This window comes from Dasypus novemcinctus, chromosome 28, assembly GCF_030445035.2.
Source record: "Dasypus novemcinctus isolate mDasNov1 chromosome 28, mDasNov1.1.hap2, whole genome shotgun sequence".
In the NCBI taxonomy this organism is placed as follows: Eukaryota; Metazoa; Chordata; class Mammalia; order Cingulata; family Dasypodidae; genus Dasypus; species Dasypus novemcinctus.
The window spans coordinates 11,734,016-11,754,548 of NC_080700.1; the positions used below are offsets into that span (position 1 = coordinate 11,734,016).

The 20,533-nt window shown below is 40.8% G+C and overlaps 1 non-coding gene across 1 annotated transcript; it reads right to left on the reverse strand.

Annotated features, from left to right (window-relative positions):
* Positions 1–352: 352 nt before the first annotated feature.
* On the reverse strand, positions 353–459 carry LOC131276470 (U6 spliceosomal RNA). The gene has a single exon (XR_009183943.1). It is a non-coding gene; the product is annotated as a U6 spliceosomal RNA (small nuclear RNA).
* Positions 460–20,533: the final 20,074 nt, after the last annotated feature.

The following is a 20,533-nucleotide window of genomic DNA, read 5'->3' on the forward strand; positions in this document are numbered from 1 at the left end:
AGTGACAAAGAGTCTTCATTAATTGAAGGGCCATATTCACAGATACTTGCAACAATGCTGAGGGCTTGACATCCTCGACTGCCCTCAGCTACTGGGAACCACCAATTCTCTTGAGAGATACAATTCCCTCTGTTTGAGAACATCAGTCCTCCACAGGATGTGGGTATACCTTTATACTAATTGTATGGACCTCCATCCAATGATATAACCCACTATGACAAAATGAGCACTCACACACTCCCTAGAAGCCTGTCCTGTGTCAGATGTCCCCCCTTAAACAGCTTAAACAGATAACCATCCTTATTATATTTTCTAAAGAGTTTTCTCAACATTATAGTTTCAACCACATACAAAAAATATGGAACATTTCATGAATTTGTGTGTCATCTTTGTGCAGGGGCCATGCTAATCTTCTCTGTATCATTCCAATTTTAGTATATGTGCTGCCAAAGCAAGCACAATAATAATAATAATACTGTAGGAAAACAGTGTTTCCTAATTCATTTGAATGATCACACAAAAAATAAATCTATTAGAACAATGCTGAAACTGTTTCCCACTGCTGAGATACGATGGTGGGCAATCTGCAATGGAATAATGACAGAGTCAAGGGGGAACAGGAAAGAAGACAAAGGAGGTGATGACCACAACAGCAAATATTCCCCAAATGTGTACTTTAATTAACTCTACAACCACTTCCTGTGCAGCAGCAAGGTAGCCACTGAGCTTAGAGAAGCAAGCAAATCAAACTTGTCTCTGTCTTCAGACAGTGTATATTCTATTGAAGACAATAGAGAGGCAGTTGCAAGTCTATGTACAACTGAGCTGCTGATAGCTGTGACATATGCTAAAGCAAGGGGCTAGCTCCAGTCTGGGTGACTTATAAAGGTTTTGAGTGCTGGCCACTGGGCTGCCTGTAGCTCACAAGCAGGGGACCTGTGATTCAGCTCACCAGGTAGACGATAGCAAATGAGAGCAGAGCCAGCTGCGCCTTTACTTCTGGTCAGTGTGCTTGAAGGCCAGAGCTCTTTCCTTCCTCTCTCCATCTGGACCCCCTCATTTAACCAGGTCCTGGTGACCAGACTCTAGGGATCTCTGCCTGAGCATGCTAACCACTCCTATGTCTGGGGCTGCTCCAGCAATCCTGGCCACCCCTGGCTCTTCTGCTGGGCTGGAGAGAGAGGGATGTCCATGTCAAGAGCACATGCTACGCCCATCCCAGCTGCAGGACAGCCTCTGTCCCACAACACGCCAGAATATTCTCAAGTAAGAGGTTGGCTTAATATCCTGCACAGATCTCCAAGCAGTTTGCAACCATTCAGGATAAGACTCAGAAGCCATTTAAGAGGAGCTGGCCAGGGAGAGCACTTGCTCTCCCATGGGTCAGCAATTAAAATGAGTTTAAGACTGAGGGGTTCTCCAGGAAGAGATAGGCCATCATAAAACTCTATGTGATTTAGTGCTTATCGGCCACCTGGACTGTCCCCATGTACCTTCATCCCCAGGAGGAAATAAGACAGGATCCTGCCTGCCCAAAATGGAATGTGCATGCAGGCCTGGGTGGTGGATTCTCTCAGTGGCCGGAAGGCTTGCATCTGAGTTGATTTTATTCTCCTGTGGGTTTAGCTTGCTCTCAGTTCCAGTAGCCTCTCATTTCCATTTATGTGCAAAAAGAGGAGTGATGTTCCAGGAAAAATGTAAAATGATGCTGAGACCATTAAAAGCTTCTCCTGGGCCTGAGGAGCAGGTTCTTTTATTTTGATTAAAGAGAATTCCAGGCTTTCTGCCCAGAAACCTAAATAACTGCACAGAAAGCCCCCTGTACTTTCCTCAGCCTTCATCAAGATGGGCAGCCTCCTGCTTGCCTCACACTGGCCACGGGCAGCTGGCCTTGTTCATGGTTTGGTATCACAAATACCCAGGGATACATAAAAAATGCCAATCTATAAGTGACTTAACTGCAGAATTAACTTCAAAGGCACCACGGGGTCTGTTTTCCCTCTGTGCAAAGTCAGAAGTCAAATACCTGTAGGAACCTGATTCTGACTGCCCCTGAGGATGCCGATTATGAGAAAATATCCATAAGCCAAGCTTCTTGGCTATCTCCATACTCTTTCCATTCTCCTCTGGTGCCCAAAGCCCTTCCCATGCTTTGTCCTTGAGCTCTGCCTGGCCTCACCCTGGGAGCAGGCAGAACAGGAGTTCTGGCACTGGAGACTCCACCTTCCATGCTCTTTTCTGTCCCACTCTGTTCACAGCTGGCCATTGGGTCACATTGCAGGAAGATGGTGGCATCTCTCTGTTGACAGGCTGTTCTCGACCTCTTGACTCCACAGTCTTTTCCCTTGTTTCAGGGAGTACTTGGATTTTGTCCTGGGTTCTTATAATCCCAGCCTCTGCTCCATGGTGAGGCTGGTCCTGAGTCACCCTCAGTTCCCAAGTTCAAGGAGGCTGGCTCACTGCTGCCACCACTGCCTGTCCCCTCCTGCACTATCACCTGACAATGCCCACACACCTGCATGATAGCATTGCTGTGCTGTCTACAAGCTACCCAGCCCATGCCACAGTCCATAGGCACAGGGGAGTGGCTGACATCTCCAAGGAGGCTGAGTAAGATAAGGCCTTCACTGATGAAGTAGAGGAAACCCCCTGTAGCAATTTGATATTATTTATGAATTCCAAAAAGAGATATTGATTATATTAGCAAAATGGGTTTATTCCTTGGAGTGTGATACCCTTTGATTGTATTAGATTCAGCTGAGATGCATTTGATTAAATTATGTTAAGACTAGAGCTTTGATTCTGCTTTGTTTAGGGCAACTCAGTTTGAGTCCCCACCCCCTTTGGGGGCTATATAAATAGACATTCATTCAAGGGCAACACAGAAGAAGACACACAGAGGTACATACACAGAATAAGATACATGTGACAAGATAGACATGGAAAAGGTGGCCACAGGAAAAGAGATGAGCCATTCATCTGAGAGTTTACTGCTGACCTTGTGAAGAGAACAGAGCAGCTGAACCTGGAAAGAAATGAGCCTTCCAGCCTAAAGCTAAGATTGGAAGAAGCTGAGACCACAGAGCCTTAAGAGAAAGAAGATGGCTGAACCCTCACAGACATTTCCCACCATCTTGTGTCAACATGTGGCAACAGACTTTGGGTGAAGAAATACCTCTTATGGTACCTTGAGTTGGACCCTTTAGGTCCTTGTAACTGTAAGCTACTACCCCAAATAAATACCCTTTATAAAAGCCAACAGAGTTCTAGTACTTTGCATCGGGACCCTTTTGGCTAATACACCCCACTTCTCCACATCTTGTTTACAGGATTCCAAAGCAGGGCTTCCAGAGTTCTCTGAAAAACAGCTCATTCTCTCCCTCATCAAGACCCAGATAACCCCCAGGGGTCCCAGATGGAGGAGGACCATGTCCCCTGGGTGAGTCTTCCTTGCCACAGAAGCTGAGGTCTGTTAGAGTGACAACATGCACCTCCCATTCTCTGCTCAAGAAAACGTTTTTGTCAGGAGGACACAGGCCATCCTGGGCCCCCAGATCCAGGCAAATTCCACCAAACATAGCCTGGTGCAAGCAAGCTCCATGCACAAGACTCCATGTAGGCCAGTGCCTCCCTCCAGGGGATTCCATGCATCCAGCCTTTGACCCAGCAGCAGGGGTCTCCTTGTGGTGCAATGCCAGAAAACCAAGAAACTTGTCACATTGGCAGTGTGTGAATGAGGGGCTCTTGTCTCTGTAGCACCCACAGTGTACACCCGACTTAGAGAGCCAGCCATGTCCATGCTAAAGTGAATGCTGGGAAGCATATGTGGCTCAGATGACTGAGCTCCTGCCTAACACAGGGGAGGTCTGTGATTCAGTTCCCAGTTCTTCTTAAAGAAAAAGTGAGCTGGTGTGATGGGCAGGCATGGCAAACTGATACAAGATGACACAACAAGAGGCACAGGAAAAATATAATGAGAGTCACAACAAAGCAGGGAATGGAGGTGGCTCAAGCAATTAGGTGCCTCCCTTCCACATTGAAGGTCCTTGGTTCAGTTCCCAGTGCCTCCTCAAGGCACAGCACACAGCAAGTGCAAAAAATTAGGGGGGGGGGGGGAGAAATAAATAAAATGAACCTTTAAAAAATGACACAGAATTTTAAAAAATAATAAACTGAATGGAAACTCCTTTAGCTCTTCTGGCTTTAGGTCATTGATTCCTGAGTCCATTTGCAAGAGTTGACTAGGTTTCTTCTCAGGGTACTTTCTCCCACCTATAGTCAAACTTATTAATATTTATCATTTATTTTTTCATAAAACCACATTCAGGTTTTTTTTTCTTCTCTTGCCTTAAATTTGAGATTCACATACTTTAAATACAGCACAGACCTAGGCTTAACTCAGCTTCTCTTGGTGAGAGGGCATGGCATCTTTCCATTGTCCCTTTCACAACACATGGCTTATGATAGCCCACAAGCCTACCTAAGTCTGGAGATTACTTGTATTTGAGGTTGTTTGCAGTTTTTCTCTCTCACAACACTGAATTTAAGGACACTGTGGTCCTCAAAAAGATTTTCTTCTTGCACAATATTCCTTCTTCCTCTAATTTCTCCAAAATGGAATTAGCCAGTGAGTAAACAGACTTTTCATCTTGGTAGTCAAGTGTCTTCTCCAAAGGGTTGTGTTAATATCTAGACTAAATGCCTCTTCATTTGTCCATGTGCACTGCAGGTTACAGAGGAAATGAGCCTTGTTCTGCAGACCTTGGGCTACACATGCACATGCCAGGGAATAATCAATATGAAAGGAAAATGGGAACTGAACAGGTATTTTGTGAACATGGAGATGTCATGATCACTTTCCCAGAGCAATATGGTATGCCGAAAAATGCTTTCATGCCCAGAGGACCGGATGTTCAGGAAGGTTCTACACACTTTCTGGCTGCCTCATCAGCCCCTCCTTTCCCATGGGCATGCTCTGTCCTGTCCCACGGAACCTTTAAGACTTGAGTTGCCTAATGGCCTATTGTTTGGTGTCTGATGTGCACCAAGATCGTTTTGCCACTTGCACTGTACTTAATCCTAAGAGAAAGGGAAAGGAACATGATTTCTGGGAGAAAATGATTCAAAGAACTAACAAAGATGATAAAGGTGAAACAAAATAAAATTCTTATGGCAATAAAACTAGGGGGTGTATATTATCTTCTGGTGCATGTTACTTTCTGGAAAATATGGTAGCTCACCAACCACATCTGCTAGTCAATATCTGATTTTGTCTCCCCACATGAAGTTTGACTCTATTCACCACATGTCTCATCCATGGCTGTCCATGGGCCCCAGTTGGGATCTGTGGCTGTTGTTACCTCACTCTGTTATCTCATGCCAGCAGCACATTGCCGTCCATTACCAGAATTAGTCCTTGCAACCTAGGACCAGTTCCGTACCAAACATCATTGTGGGAAACTGGCTTACCTATTTGTTGCTTCCTGCTATTGTAAATGTTGCAGTTGCTTCCTGTTATTGTGAATGTTGCAGTTCCGATAGTAAACAGCTGCTCATTAGTTTCAAATAAATACAATGTGGAAACTAGGGTTGAGGCTCTCAGTTTCAGAAGCTGTGAGTCCCCTGGTCCCATTTTTACCTCCTCTCTTGTGTCTTTCTCTCTGTCCTTTATTTCATAAAGTTCTGCCTGACTTTCCCTTCTAGGCAACCATTAGCTGATAACACAGTAAAACATGTCTGATGTTTTGGTGCCATTTTGTTTTGTTAGGTTAATTCATTGAAAGATTATGTATTTTGTTTTTTTAGTGCCTGTATCTTTTTTAGTCCTTTCTTCTTTCTCCTGTGGTTTAGTCCAGAATTCAGGTTTGGTTTTCTTTTGTTTTGTGTTTGTCCATTTTTTTTACATCCATTTTAGTTTCCTAGCTGCTGAAACAAATACCACACAGTGGATTAGCTTGTGGTTTTGAAGCTAGGAGAACTCCAAAATCAAGGCATCAGCAAGATGATGCTTTCTCCCAGAAGATTGTTGTTCTGGGACTAACTGCTGATGCTCCTTGGTCCTTGCCTGTCACATCACATGCAATGCATATGGCAGAGTCTTCTTTCTCTTGAAGTTCTTTTGACTTTCAGCTTCTGGCTGTTCCCAGAGGCTTCTCTTCCTTTCTCCAATCTCCTTTCTTATAACTACTTCAGCCCTGCTGGGTCAAGGCCCACCCTCCTTCAGTATGGGAACCTTTGCTAACAACGTCTTCAAAGGTCCTATTGACAAATGGGTTCACACCCACAGGACCAGGGGTTTGGACCTGAACCTGCCTTTTGTGGGGACATGATGCAGTCCCTAACAAACTCACATTGCAGTTGTTTCAAAAAGCTCTTCAGAAGCCAATATTGAGGTATCCCTGGGTAACTTGGATCAGAACAAAGCTTTTTATTCAGATAATTGAGAAGGCAGCAACCCAGAAAGAAAGAAAGCAGGCTTCATGTATCTAGTGGTCTAGCTTTAATTACAGCATCTCTGGAGAACATTTTCAGGGAAAACAGTACTTTAATGCTGTGGTCATTTAAAGATTTTGTGGAAAATCCTGTTCTTAGGGATAATCCTTTCCTATGTGTTAACCTATTTTAGGTAGGGGCTTTTGGTTAAATTACTTCAGTTAAGGCCCAGGGCAGGTATTGGTCCTTTCATGGGAGTTCCTTTTTTTAATAAAGCAAAGGACTGAAAAGCTGCAGTAACAGAGAGGAAATTCACAGAAGCTGTGTGGGAAGGCCCCAGGAGCCAGAAGCTGAGGAAAACCACTTTAGCCAGAAGCTGGAAGCAATGATGTCCAGAGGAGAGGGGAGAAATGAGCAGCCACCGCAATTGTGCCTGATCACCCACAGGGACAGCTCAAGGAGAAAGCAACCCCTGATGAAGCCTAATAATTGTAAGCTTTTCAGCTAATAAATCCCCATTGTAAAAGCCCCCCTATTTCTGATATATCACCTTGGTAGCTTTTAGCAACCTGACACAAATGGTCAAAAGATTCTCTGTCAGCAACAGCATTTGTTTTTGTTTCCTGGACTGATCAAGCAAATACTATGATATGGGTCGACTTAAACAATAGGAATTTAAAAGAAAGTCCAAATCAAGGTGATGCTTTCTTCCCTAATACTGTGGTGCTCTGGGGCTGGCTGCATGCAATCCTTGGTTCTTAGTTTCATTGGAAGACACATGGCAGCATTTGCTGTCTTTCCCTTCTCTTCCAGGTTCCTCTGATGTTGAGCTTCTGTTCCATCTATGTTTTTCTCTGAATTTTATTATCTTGTAAAGGACTCCAGTAGTAGGATTAAGACCTATTCTGATTGAGGTGTGACAAACCTTAACTGAAGTAACCTCATGGAAAGGTCCTCCTTACAACATCAAGAAATCATAATTTGCCAAAGGATGAAAACTAGGAATCATGAGTAATCTAATCTTTAAAACCAAAACTTCAAATACAAGCCTTATTGGGAAAATTTCATTTCTTTTTATATTCAGGGCAGGCTCCAGGTGGATGAACTGATGATCTGTTAGGAAAGCAGTTCACTAGAGAAAACCCAAATTTAAACAAAAGTTTGTCCCTGACTGCTTCTTACTGTTTAACTTGGACCACATCTCTGAACTTCTCTTAGGAGGATTTTCCTCATTGGTAAAATGGGGGTAAGAGCTCCACCCCCATGTTCCCATAGCCCATGGGATTAGAGAGTGATTGAATGAGTTGATGTAAGAAAGCTTGGTCATTCTTTGTCTCATATGAAGTTAAAGTCATTTCTTGGAACTCTTATCCTTCATCACTAAAGTGTGAATACATTATGATTTGCTTGATTTTTGGCCTACATCATGAGTTTTTTAATATTATAATCTCCACTCAGCATTGGCTTTAATATACCTAAATCTCCAAAAGATAGCTGAAGGAAGAAAAGCAGTGCAAGTGCATTTCCACCTGCTGCCTTCTCTCTGGAATGGAAGGCTTGGGGCTCCAGTTGTTACTTGTAATGTGGTCAGCAGGGACTCTAGTGACCTTTCTGAGATAGCACAGCCTCCCCCTTTGCTTGCCCATGGAAACATCCACAGCCGGTGATTGCTAAATTCTCTTAAATATGGTTCCTTCCCCTTCCCCTCATGGGATTGTCTCAATTTGGGGTCTATGGTAAAAAGAGCACAAAAGGAAGACTTTTCTTTCCTGAAGTTTTATGAGCAGTCTTTCTAAACAATAGGCTTTAAAAGCAATCAGCATCATGATCACAGTCTACCTGATGAAGCTCTGTGCACACAAGGGCCTCTCTGAGCAGTGTCCCCCAAACCCACCTGCCAGAAGCCACAGCATAACCTGGGAATTTGTTAGAAATGCAAATTATCAGACCAAGACCCAGACCTGCTGAAGTAGAAATTACAAAAATGAAACTGAGTTGCAGAGAGGATAAGGCACTTGTCCAAATTTTCACTTTTGGTCAGGGGCTGAGGCAAGAATGGAATGGAAAATTGCCTCCTCCCTGAATTCTAAGACAGAGTAAAACCTACCCAGGGCTCTTTGCACACCAGGCAACTGAAAACATCTCTGTGAGCTAAACATGTGAATCAGAAGCCTTGGAGTTCACTTCTATTAGGCTTATGAACAGTGATATCCATAGGTGAATAAAAATACCCATCCTCAAAGTTCTCCTAAATCCTTACATTTTGTAGGAAGTCTTCTTTCATTAAAAGACTTTAGAGGAAGCAGATGTGGCTCAAGCAGTTGGGCACCACTTGGGTGGTCCCAGCTTCAGTTCCCAGTGTCTCCTAAAGAAGACTAACAAGACAGTGAGCTGATGCAAAGAGCTGGCATAGCAAGCTGATACAACAAGATGACACAATGAGAAAACACAATGAGGAAGCACTACAAGAGACCCCAAAAAACAGGGAGCAGATGTAACTCATGGGGTTGGACCCCTCCCTCACAAGTGGGTGGTCCCACGTTCCATTCCAGGTGCCTCCTAAAAAATAAAAAGATGAACAGACACAGAAAGCAGAAAGTGAGTACAAATGAGAGTGAGAAATAAATAAATAATAGCATCTTTTAAAAAACACACACATTTTTAAGTACACACCCTTCAAAATTCCAGTATTTCAAAGCATCTGCTTAGAAATGACTAGGTTTTGTCTTGAATCCTCTATGCCATTCTTTTTCCAAACTCAACGTGCAATTCTTAAAGGCAGCTCCACTGCCCCTTGCTGTATATATGTCTAACAACAGAAAAAACATCATTGGCTAATGGTGGAAATTTGATAAAAGAAAACAAATTATTTAAATCTAAGAATATGTTTCTGTTTGATGTGACTTTAATGGGCATATTTATTACATTTAAGTTGAAAACATCTCAACTACAGAAATATGTTTAATTTCCCTAGCTGTCTAATGTTGTGGGGAAATGGCTTACCTAATTTGTTGCTTCCTAGTATTGTAAATGTTGCAGTTGCTTCCTGTTATTGTAAATGTTGCAGTTGCTTTCTGTTATTGCAAATGTTGCAGTTCTGATAGCAAACAGCTGCTCATTAGTTTCCAAATAAATATGATGTGGATACTAAGGTTGAGGCTCTCAATTTCAGAAGCTCTGAAGTCCCCTGGCTCCATCTTTGTTTCCTCTCTTGTGTCTTTCTTTCTGCCCTTTTATTTCTTCAGTTCTGCATCACTTTCCCTTTGTTCAGAGCTATTGCTGAGCTGGTCTCAGCAACTGGTTCCCAACATGGGGCCTGAAGGAAAGAAGACCTTCAAGCTAAATTAAAGGTGTTGTCAAAGTGCAGAGCCATGAGTGGTTTAGAAGGCCTTCCAAGTTGTAGGTGAATAAGGACACTCTTGGGTATTCTAGCAGGGTTACAATGGGAAATAGAAACAGTTCAACAAAATATCACCCATATACCTGTCTTGTCAAACAACTCCTTAAGGCAGAAGGATCCAAGGCCAGTGAGTCTCATATTTTAGAAATTTATGGATTATGGAAAAATATTGCTCATGGTTCCCAGCAGTAGAAAGTTTAGAATTAGACCGGGAAAGAGTAGGAAAAGAGTTAGAAAAATTCATGTACAAGGCGTCCCAATCCCTGTTACTATTTGGTCCACTTGGACAATGATTAAATCTGTTTTGGAACCTTTGCAAACAGAAGATGAGGAAGAGAATAAGGAAAATAGATAAGGTGAGGAAGCTCCTCCCTTTGAATTTTTTGATAATAAATCTAAAGTTATTTTGCCTTCAGTTCTGCCATTAACTGACTTTAGCAAGTCACTACTATCCCTCCCCCCCACAGACACCTCCTCCCCCTCCTATGCCTGGAAATGCTCAGCCAAATTCATCAGCTTTACAAAAAGGCATTTTACAGGCTAGAAGGGAGGGTGAATTGGAGGCACTTCAAATGGCCTTTCTGGTCACTGTATGAGAAAGAATAACTCCTGGAGTTGATCGTCAAAATCCAAATGGGGTTTTTGAATTTACTCATGAACCCTTCCCATTTAGAATTTTGAAAGACTTAAGAGCAGCTGTGCAACAATATTTCCAAATTCTCCTTTTACCTACAGTACAGTACAGTACAGGGGATGGCTGAAGGCTCTAGGCTGATCCCAGGTGACTGGTTTGTGCTAGCATGCATCTCCCTAGAGTCTGGAGAGTTTTTTTTTTTTTTAATTTTATTCATTTTGTAAAAATATTACATTAAAAAAATGAGGTCCCATTCAACCCCACCACTCCCCGCCCCCCCCCCCCACCCCCCCAGCAACACTCACTCCCATCATCATGACACATCCATTGCATTTGGTAAGTACATCTCTGGGCATCGCTGCACCCCATGGTCAGTGGTCCACATCATAGCCCACACTCTCCCACGTTCCATCCAGTGGGCCCTGGGAGGATTTACAATGTCTGGTAATTGTCCCTGAAGCACCACCCAGGACAACTCCAACTCCCAAAAACGCCTCCACATCTCATCTCTTCCTCCCATTCCCCAATCCCATCAGCCACCATGGCCACTTTTCCCACACCAATGCCACCTTTTCTCTGTGGACATTGGATTGGTTGTGTCCATTGCACCTCTATGTCAAGAGAAGGCTTAGATTCCACATGGATACTGGATGCAATCCTCCTGCTTTCAGTTGTAGGCACTCTAGGCTCCATGGTGTGGTGGTTGACATTCTTCAACTCCATGTTAACTGAGTGGGGTAAGTCCAATAAATCAGAGTGCAGGAGTTGAAGTCTGTTGAGGCTCAGGGCATGGCTATCACATTGTCAGTCCAGAGATTCAAATCCCCTAGATATATCTTAAGCCCCAGCACCAACTACAATTCCAGTAAAGTAGCATGAAAGCCTTGTGAAAAGAGATCCCATCTGTGTCCAGCTCCAACATGCAGAAACACCAGCTCCAAAGAAGGGCCATCTGACATGGCAGTGAACCCCATCTGCCATGACCCTAGAACCTGTGGGTCTCTTTAGCCCTCAAAAGAACCAATACCTGGGGTTGTATCTACTTTATCTGTCTCCGAGACTCTGCTCAGGTGTGCAAAAGGGCAATCCTTCTGACAACCTCCAGACTCTTTTTTAGAGACTCATAGCCATATAAACTCATCTGTCCTTTCCATTTTCCCCTTAATTTAGGTCAAACAGCATTTTTAACTCCTGTTATTATATGTAGACAGGGATATTCTGTTGGTCTGCATTGAACCTTTAATTCAAGGTCATTTTCTAGTTGCATCACCATTTGGTACTCGGTAGTGATCCCTCAGTGCCAGGGAGGCTCATCTCCGGGTGTCATGTCCCACGCTGGGAGGAAAGCATTGCATTTACATGCTGAGTTTGGCTTTGAGACTGGCCACATTTGAGTAACATGAAGGCTGTCAGGAGGAAACTCCTAGGCACAGTGCTGCTCTAGGCCTTGTTCTTATTTCAGGCATATAGGCTCACAAGCATAGTCACTAGTATCAGGGGCTCACTGTTGGACCCTCATTCCTTCCTGGTCCTTACTGTTGCACCTGGGGGACTGCTGCTGCTCCCCTAGGGACCACAACAGAGCACCCCTGGCCAGGAACCCATCACCACCCCAGCTGTAGTTTTTAATTGCTGCCACTATGAGTATATCCAAACATTACCATGCACCCTGAACATATGCCCTGTATAGCTCCCTGTCAACCATATATCACCTGTCAATAACATACTATACCAGTATTCCTCCACTGCCATTGTTGAACCACTCTGTGATCCAAAACTTCCTGAAAAGTGAAGCCCAACATAATGTCAGAATCCCTTACTAGTAAAATGGAATATAGCGATGGGTTTAAAGGTTAGATATAGAATATGTATTGATTTGGAAAAATTCTACATCCTATCCTTTTCTTTTCTTTTTTCCTAATTATTGAGCTTCTCTTCACAAGAGTCCTAGATCACAGTAATTCATATATACAATATACAGTACTCCCACACATACACCATAAAACCTTTTCCCTTCCACAGCGATATTCTTATAACTTATTCATATCATATTTATTTAACTGATGTACAGACTCTGAGACAATAGCTTTCAAACAAGGTGACATCTGTGCTTACATTGTGGTCCATACTCTAGGATATACAGTTTTCTAAATTTTTAGATTTCCTATGTTTTACATTATGGTTTACATTATTAGTCTGTCGTCCCCTATATGTTTTTGGTGTAATATTACATGTTTTATATCCATCCTTGTGTACTCTCGTGAAACTCCTCTCTTACCCCACATTTACCTTGGTTCCATCCATTCAACATCCATTTTCCCCTTCCCTTGGGACCCACAGTGACAGCCAACCTACATTTCATGAGAAGCCACGTCCAGAGACACTTGCAACAGTGTTCAGTGCCTAACTTGCTCAAATGCCCTAATGCCCTGGGAGCCACCCATTCTCTCTAGAGATACAATTCCCTCTATTTGATAGCATTAGTCCTCCCCAGATTGTGGGTACACCCCCACTCTAACTACTTGGGTCTCTACCTAATGGTACAACCCACTCTGGCAAAATGAGCATTCAGACATTCCCCAGGAGTCCATCCTGCATCAGACCATCCCCTCTGAGCATCCTAAAAGGTAACCCTCCTAATTATATTTTGATACAATTTTCTCAGCATTTTACTCTCAACCAACACCTGACACTCTCCTATGTTCGTATGTTGCCCCTCCCTCCCCCCAATTTTTGGGCAATATTACCCATCCGCCCATCCCCAGCCCCCCTCAAACCCGCAAATCCCCACCCAAAGGCAACCCGTTGCCCCCATTTTTCTCTTCTTTGTGCTCATACTTACCGTGAGCTCATCATAGATTCCACCCCTGCAGACGTCGGCTCACATCCTTCCTCTACCCCCCAATTTCCTGTAAGCCTATCTTTCAGTCTCTAGCTCTCTGAGGCAGCTTGCTTATTTCATATCATTGAGGCCATGTAGTATTTGTCCTTCAATGCCTGGGTTGCTTCACTCAACATAAGGTTCTCAAGATTCATCCATGTTATCACGTGTGTTTGTAGTGTATTTGTTCTTACAGCTGAGTATTATTCCATTGTATGTATATACCACATTTTATTGATCCACTTATCTGTTGATGGGCATTTGGGTCGATTCCAACTTTTGGTGATAGTGAACAATGCTGCTATGAACATTGGTGTGCATATATCGGTTTGTGTTCTTGTTTTCAGTTCTGCTGGGTATATACCCAGCAGTGGTATTGCTGGTTCATATGGCAAATCTATGGTTAGTTTTTTGAGAAACCGCCAAACTGTCCTCCAGAATGGTTGGATCCTTCTGCATTCCCACTAGCAGTGAATGAGTGTTCCCCTTTCTTCACATCCTCTCCAGCATTTGTATTCTTCTGATTTTTCATATCTGCCAATCTTATGGGAGTAAGGTGGTATCCCATTGTAGTTTTGATTTGCATTTCCCTGATAGCTAGTGATTTGGAGCATTTTTTCATGGGCTTTTTAGCCATTTTTATTTCTTCCTTGGAGAAGTGACTGTTTAAATCTTTTTCCCATTTTTTAAATGGGTTGTTTATCTTTTTATTTTCAAGATATAGGAGTTCTTTATATATGGAAGTTATAAGTCTCTTATCAGATATATGGTTGCCAAATATTTTCTCCCATTGTGTGGATTCCCTTTTTACTTTCTTGACAAACTCCTTTGAGTTGCAGAAGGCTTTAATTTTGAGGAAGTCCCATTTATCTATTTGTTCTTTTGGTGTTCGTGCTTTTGGTGTGATATTAATGAAGCCATTTCCTAATACAGGGTCTTGTAGATGTTTTCCTACACTGCTTTCCAAGGTCTTTATGGTCTTGGCTCTTATATTTAGGTCTTTGATCCATCTTGAGTTGATCTTTGTATAAGGTGTGAAATGGTAATCCTCTTTCATTCTTCTACATATGGATATCCAGTTCTCCAGGCACCATTTGTTGAATAGGCCATTCTCTCCCAGGTGAGAGGTTTTGGTGGCTTTATTGAATATTATATGGCTATATATATATATGAGGTTCTATATCAGAACTTTCAATTCGCTTCCATTGGTCTGTGTGTCTCCTTATGCCAATGCCATGCTGTTTTCACTACTGTAGCTTTGTAGTACATTTTGAAGTCAGGAAGTGTGATTCCTCCAATTTCATTTTTCTTTTTCAATATGTCTTTGGCTATTCAGGGCCTCTTTCCTTTCCAAATAAATTTCCTAGTTAGTTTTTCTAGTTCCTTAAAGAATGCTGTGTTGATTTTTATTGGGATTGCTTTGAGTGTGTAGATCAGTTTTGGTAGGATAGACATCTTAATAATATTTAGTCTTCCTATCTATGAAGAGGGAATATTCTTCCATTTATTTAGGTCTTCTTTGATTTCCTTGAACAGTGTTGTGTAGTTCTCTGTGTATAAGTTCTTTACCTGTTTAGTTAAGTTTATTCCTAGGTTTTTGATTTTTTTTATTCACTATTGTAAATGGTATTTGTTTCTTGATTTCCTACTGAGCTTGCTCATTATTGGTGTACAGAAATGCTACTGAATTTGAACATTGATCTTATAACCTGCGACATTACTAAACTCACTTATGATTTCTAGAAGCTTTGTTGTAGACTTCCCAATGTTCTCTATGTATAGGATCATGTCATCTGCAAATAATGAAATTGTAACTTCTTCCTTTCCAATTTGAATGCCTTTTATATCTGGTTCTTGCCTCAGTGTTCAAGCTAGTACTTCTAAGACAATGTTAAATAGAAGAGGTGATAGTGGGCATCCTTGTCTTTTTCCTGCTCTTAAAGGGAAGGATTTTAGAATTTCACCATTGTAAATGAGGTTGGCTCTGGTTTTTTTTTATATATACTCTTTATAGGTTCAGAAAATTTCCTTGTATTCCAATCTTTTGCAATGTTTTTATCAAGAAAGCGTGCTGTGTTTTGTCAAATGCTTTTTCTGCATCTATAGATAGAATCATGTGGTTTTTCCCCTTCAATCTGTTTATATGGTGTATTATATGGATTGATTTTCTTATGTTGAAACATCCTTGCACATCTGGAATGAATCCCACTTGGCCTTGGTGTATGATTCATTTAATGTGTTGTTGAATACAGTTAGCAAGTATTTTGTTGAGGATTTTTGCATCAGATTCATTAGAGAAATTAGTCTGTAATTTTCCTTTCTTGTAGTGGCTTTGTTTGGCTTTGGTACTAGGGAAATGTTTGCATCATAGAATGAGTTAGGTAATGTTCCTTCTGTTTCAATTTTTTGGAAGAGCTTCAGTAAGATTGGTGTTTGTACTTTCTGGAATGTTTTGTAGAATTCACCTGAAGCCATCTGGCCCTGGGCTCTTCTTAGTTGGGAGTTTTTTAATGACTGCTTCTATCTCTTTACTTGTGATTGGTTTCTTGAGATCATCAATTTCTTCTTTCATCAATAGAGGCTGCTTATGTGTTTCTAGGAATTTTTCCATTTCCTCTGAATTGTCATTTTTTTTTGGAATATAGTTTTTCAAAGTATCCTCTTATGATAATGTTTATTTCTGTGGGGTCGGTGGTGATATTTCCTTTCTCATTTCTTATTTTGTGTATTTGCATCTTCTCTCTTTTTTTCTTTGTTAGTCTCAGTAAGGGTTTGTCAATTTTATTGTTCTTCTCAAAGAACTTGCTCTTCATTTTGTTTATCTTTTCAAGTGCTTTCTTATTTTCTATTTCATTTAATTCTGCTCTTATCTTTGTTCTTTCTTTCTTCTTCCTGTGGGGTTACTTTGTGGTTTTTTTTACTATTCCTCCAAATGTGCAGTTAGTTCTTCAATTTTTGCTCTTTCTTCTTTTTTGATGTATGAATATGGCTATAAATTTCCCTCCCAGTACTGCTTTTGCTGCATCCCATAAATTTTGGTATGTTGTATTATCATTTTCATTAGTTTCAAGGTAATTATTAATCTCTTTTGAGATTTCCTCTTTGACCCACTGTTTTTCTAAGAGTGTGCTGTTTAATTTCCATACCTTGGAGTAAAATCTGGGCCTCTGGCCCTGGCAGATTTCCAGCTTCACTCCACTGTAGTAAGAGATATTATTTTGTATGATTTCGATCTTTCTGAATTCATGGAGCCTTTCTTTGTGGCCTAGCACATGGTCTATCTTGGAGAATAATCCATGTGCACATGAGAAAAATGTATATCCTGCTGTATTTGGGTGTAATGACCTGTGTATGTCTATCAGATCCAGCTTCTGTAATATACTGTTCAAAGTTTTTGTTTCTCTATCCATTCTCTTTTGAGATGTTCTGTCCAAAGTTGATAGTTGTGTATTAAAGTCTCCCACTATAATTGTAGAGGCATCTATTCTTTCACTTGGTTTTTCTTTTGTTTACCTCATGTATTTGGAGACGCCCTTGTTAGGAGCATTGTCAGAGTGATGGACCTGAAGGGTATCAGGAATGAAAGACAAAGAGAGATTGGGATCAGGGGTTCTGAGAGCATTGATTTCTCAAGCTCATCAGACAAGTTTATTAATTTCAGGGGCTTCTTTATATACCCCAAGCAATTGTGAGAACCAGCAACTATTCTAGCTAACTATTCCCATTACCTCATTCTAAATAACACAGTGCACAGTGGATAAGAAAGTCACTAAAGCCTAAGATGTTCTATTATGTTATTGAAACAAGTATACTCATAAATCTTGTTGCCTAGGTTACTTGAGATATCAAGTCTGGGTACTACGGAAATGTTGTGTTTCACAGAGAGATTAGCCACCTGCACGTACATCTCGAGGGACAGCATGACCCAGTGGTCAGAAAGGAACTTGCTACCATGGAAACAGCATGCCTATGTTTCCCACATTTCCCCCTTTTTGTTTTGATCAGGGTGACTGTGCCTGTCTTAGGTTGCCCTCCTCTGAGAGTCTTACCCATCCTTGACTACCAGCCAAGTGCTCTGACCATGGGGAATTATATCAGGGTTTTAGCAAGTACCAAATTATTATCTTGTCCCATTGCGTCAACATGGTGCAGCCTTTGGCATATTTCTCGTCCCAGACAAGCAACCACAATAAGCAACAAGATTAATACACAAAGTCCTATTCCTAATGCTGATAAAAAATGCTGAGACTTCCATCAATCTACTGGGTTAAACTTATTAAAATGAGAAATTAAATCATTAAAGATATCCTTATCTTCAGCTACATAAATCTGATTATGAGACATTTCTAATATCTGTTTCTGTAATTATTCTATTTCTAATGACATATTACCTTTATGACCTATTAAATGATTTTTAATCTTTTCCCAATCAAACATAGACTTATTATATGTAAGTGGAGTAATACAAAAGTTACTTTTATTCCAATCACATTTCAATCCCCTAAGTAAGTTTAAGTTATATACTTGATCTCCAAGATGTAAAATTGCTGATTCTAAATCACTAACTCTACTGTTTAATTCTTCATCAATATGTTCTTGACTATGCCATAAGTCACTAGCATTCTTGTGCCATTCATGCATGTATTGTTGAGTCTGCACCATCTTATGCAAGGCCACAGTAGCTGTAGTGGCCCCTTCAATGACACCAATCAGTCCTAATAGGACAGCTATTAGCAGTCCCACAAATCGCTTTGAGTGCTTCAGGAGTTCTCATGCCATATGGAACAGCAGTTGACTCTCAGGTGATGATTGCCAAATTCGGTTCAGTCGCACTGGAATCCACACTCCCCGCCACCTTTGAGCCATTGCGATGAAGTCTCCATTCTGTAAAATGTTCTCAGACAAACAGGTATGCAAGGCCCCACTTTTATAAAATAGAGCATTCTCAGTTATAGTCAATTTTCCCACCACAAACACATAAGGATCTGTTACACATGCCTGAAGATGATAAATTTGATTTAAATGCAGATATTGACCATTCTTACTATTATTCCCAATCCATTCTATAGTAGGAGCTATTCCTAGAAAAACTTTCCACAAATTCTTTTGTTTATGTATAGATGTAACATTACACCATGGAGAAGGGATCCATTTCCCTTTCTGTTCCCAAATACTATTATTTTTAGTAAAAATTATTTTTTGTTGTCCTTTACTATTTAGACCCTGCCAAATAAATCTGTCATTATATTCAATGGGACTCCCCATAGGGGCACTTTCCCATACTATTCCATAGGAATCATTAAAAATGACAGATCCTCTTCCTATATGGCACTCTTGCCATCCTTCTTTATCCCTACTGTCTTTTTGCAGACAATCATAAGTAGGATTTTTGGTCATATAAAATTGTAAGAGGGAAACAAAGTCACAATAAACTGAGTATTATTATTTTTAAAGATAATTATGTCCTGATTTTTAACATACATACGGGAAGGATGGTTACCAGTGCATAAGGGTTGATAGTCAAATGGTAATACAAGATTATCGATTCTTTGTCCTTCCTCATAGGGTTTAATTGGCAATCAATCATCAATTGGTCCAGGGAATATATGGGTCTTATTCAGATATATATGAAAGAATGGATCTTTCCAGGTTAACACTTTAAGTAATGGGGGGTTAGGTGTATAGGCCCAGTAAGTGTAATTACCGGCAGCTTCCTCATTACTTATGATCACCATTATCAGAAGTTGCAGGAGACCCCATCTGTTCATTCTGGGGTTTAATCCTCTTTGCAGGTAACCAAATTTGTTCTCCATTTTCTGAAATGACAAGAGCATAGCCTCATCCCCTTACTTTAATCCTGCCTTTTTTCCATTCATTGCTTAAAATATCTTTCCAGAATATTGGTTGATCTTCATTTTCTGTGTCCACTGTAGATGCTTGACATTTTCCAAAGTGACATTCTGCAGGTGTCAATGAATTATAAACATTAAGAAAATTTAAAGTAAATAAAGCTTTTGCTAATTGATCTTTTGGTGTTATAATACCATCATCTCCCCCTTTTTGTTTTAAAAGCATAATTTTCAGGGTAAGATGGCTGCGTTCAACAATGGCTTGACCTGTAGGATTATAAGGAATGCCGGTAACATGTTCAACACCATATTTTAAACAGAAAGATTTAAAGGATTTACTAATGTAAGAAGGCCCATTATCAGTTTTAATTTTCAGAGGGCATCCCATTACAGCAAAAGCAGACCAGAGGTGTGAGTGAACATGATGAAACCGTTCCCCACTTTGAGCAGTAGCCCACAAAAAATGAGAATAAGTGCCAATACAAACATGGACATATCGTAATTTACCAAATGATGGTATATGAGTAACATCCATCTGCCACAGTTGATTAGGAGCCAGGCTTCTGGGATTAGTCTCAGCCTGAAAAGGCACTGTAGTTAAGGGTCCACAGGTGGGACAGGTACAACTAATTTCTTGAGCTTGATGTTTTGTTAATTGAGGAAATTTATGTTTAAGTCCCTTGATATTAATATGAGTTAATGTATGATATTTATTGGCATCCTGCAAACATCCTACTAGTAAATCAGCTCTTGCATTTTGTGTAGCCAAAGGACCAGGAAGGGAAGAATGACCAGCTGTGAGTAATATATATGGGCTGACTTCTTTGCTGAATGAGAGCTTGAAGGCTGGAAAAAAGTTGAGATAATTCATTAGTAATAAAAATATGAGCTGTTTCAATATGAGCTACAGTTAAACACACATATTCAGAATCAGAGACAATATTCAAGAGTTTTTGAAACATTTGTAAAACCTTAATGACTGCTGAAAGCTCTGTACATTGATGGTTGGGCAATGCACATAGCCCTGAAAAGCACTGCAAAAGTCTACTGTTGGTTTTTTACAGATAGAGGAATGCAGCTGGCTTGAGTTGTTTAAGAAGACACTAAAGAAAGTTTTAGCAAGTTTTAAAACAAAGTGATAGCAACACAGCTGGACATTAACTTCTTGCAATAAACTAGCAGTGTATGGGATAGCTGCATACTACAGTGTTGTTACTTTAATCTATGATAAGAGGTTGTTTTTGTGACACATACTCTTTTATAATAATTAAAACCATAATTAACCATATTGTACTTCTCTTTAATATTTTGCTGAAATATTGGTAACTTTATATACT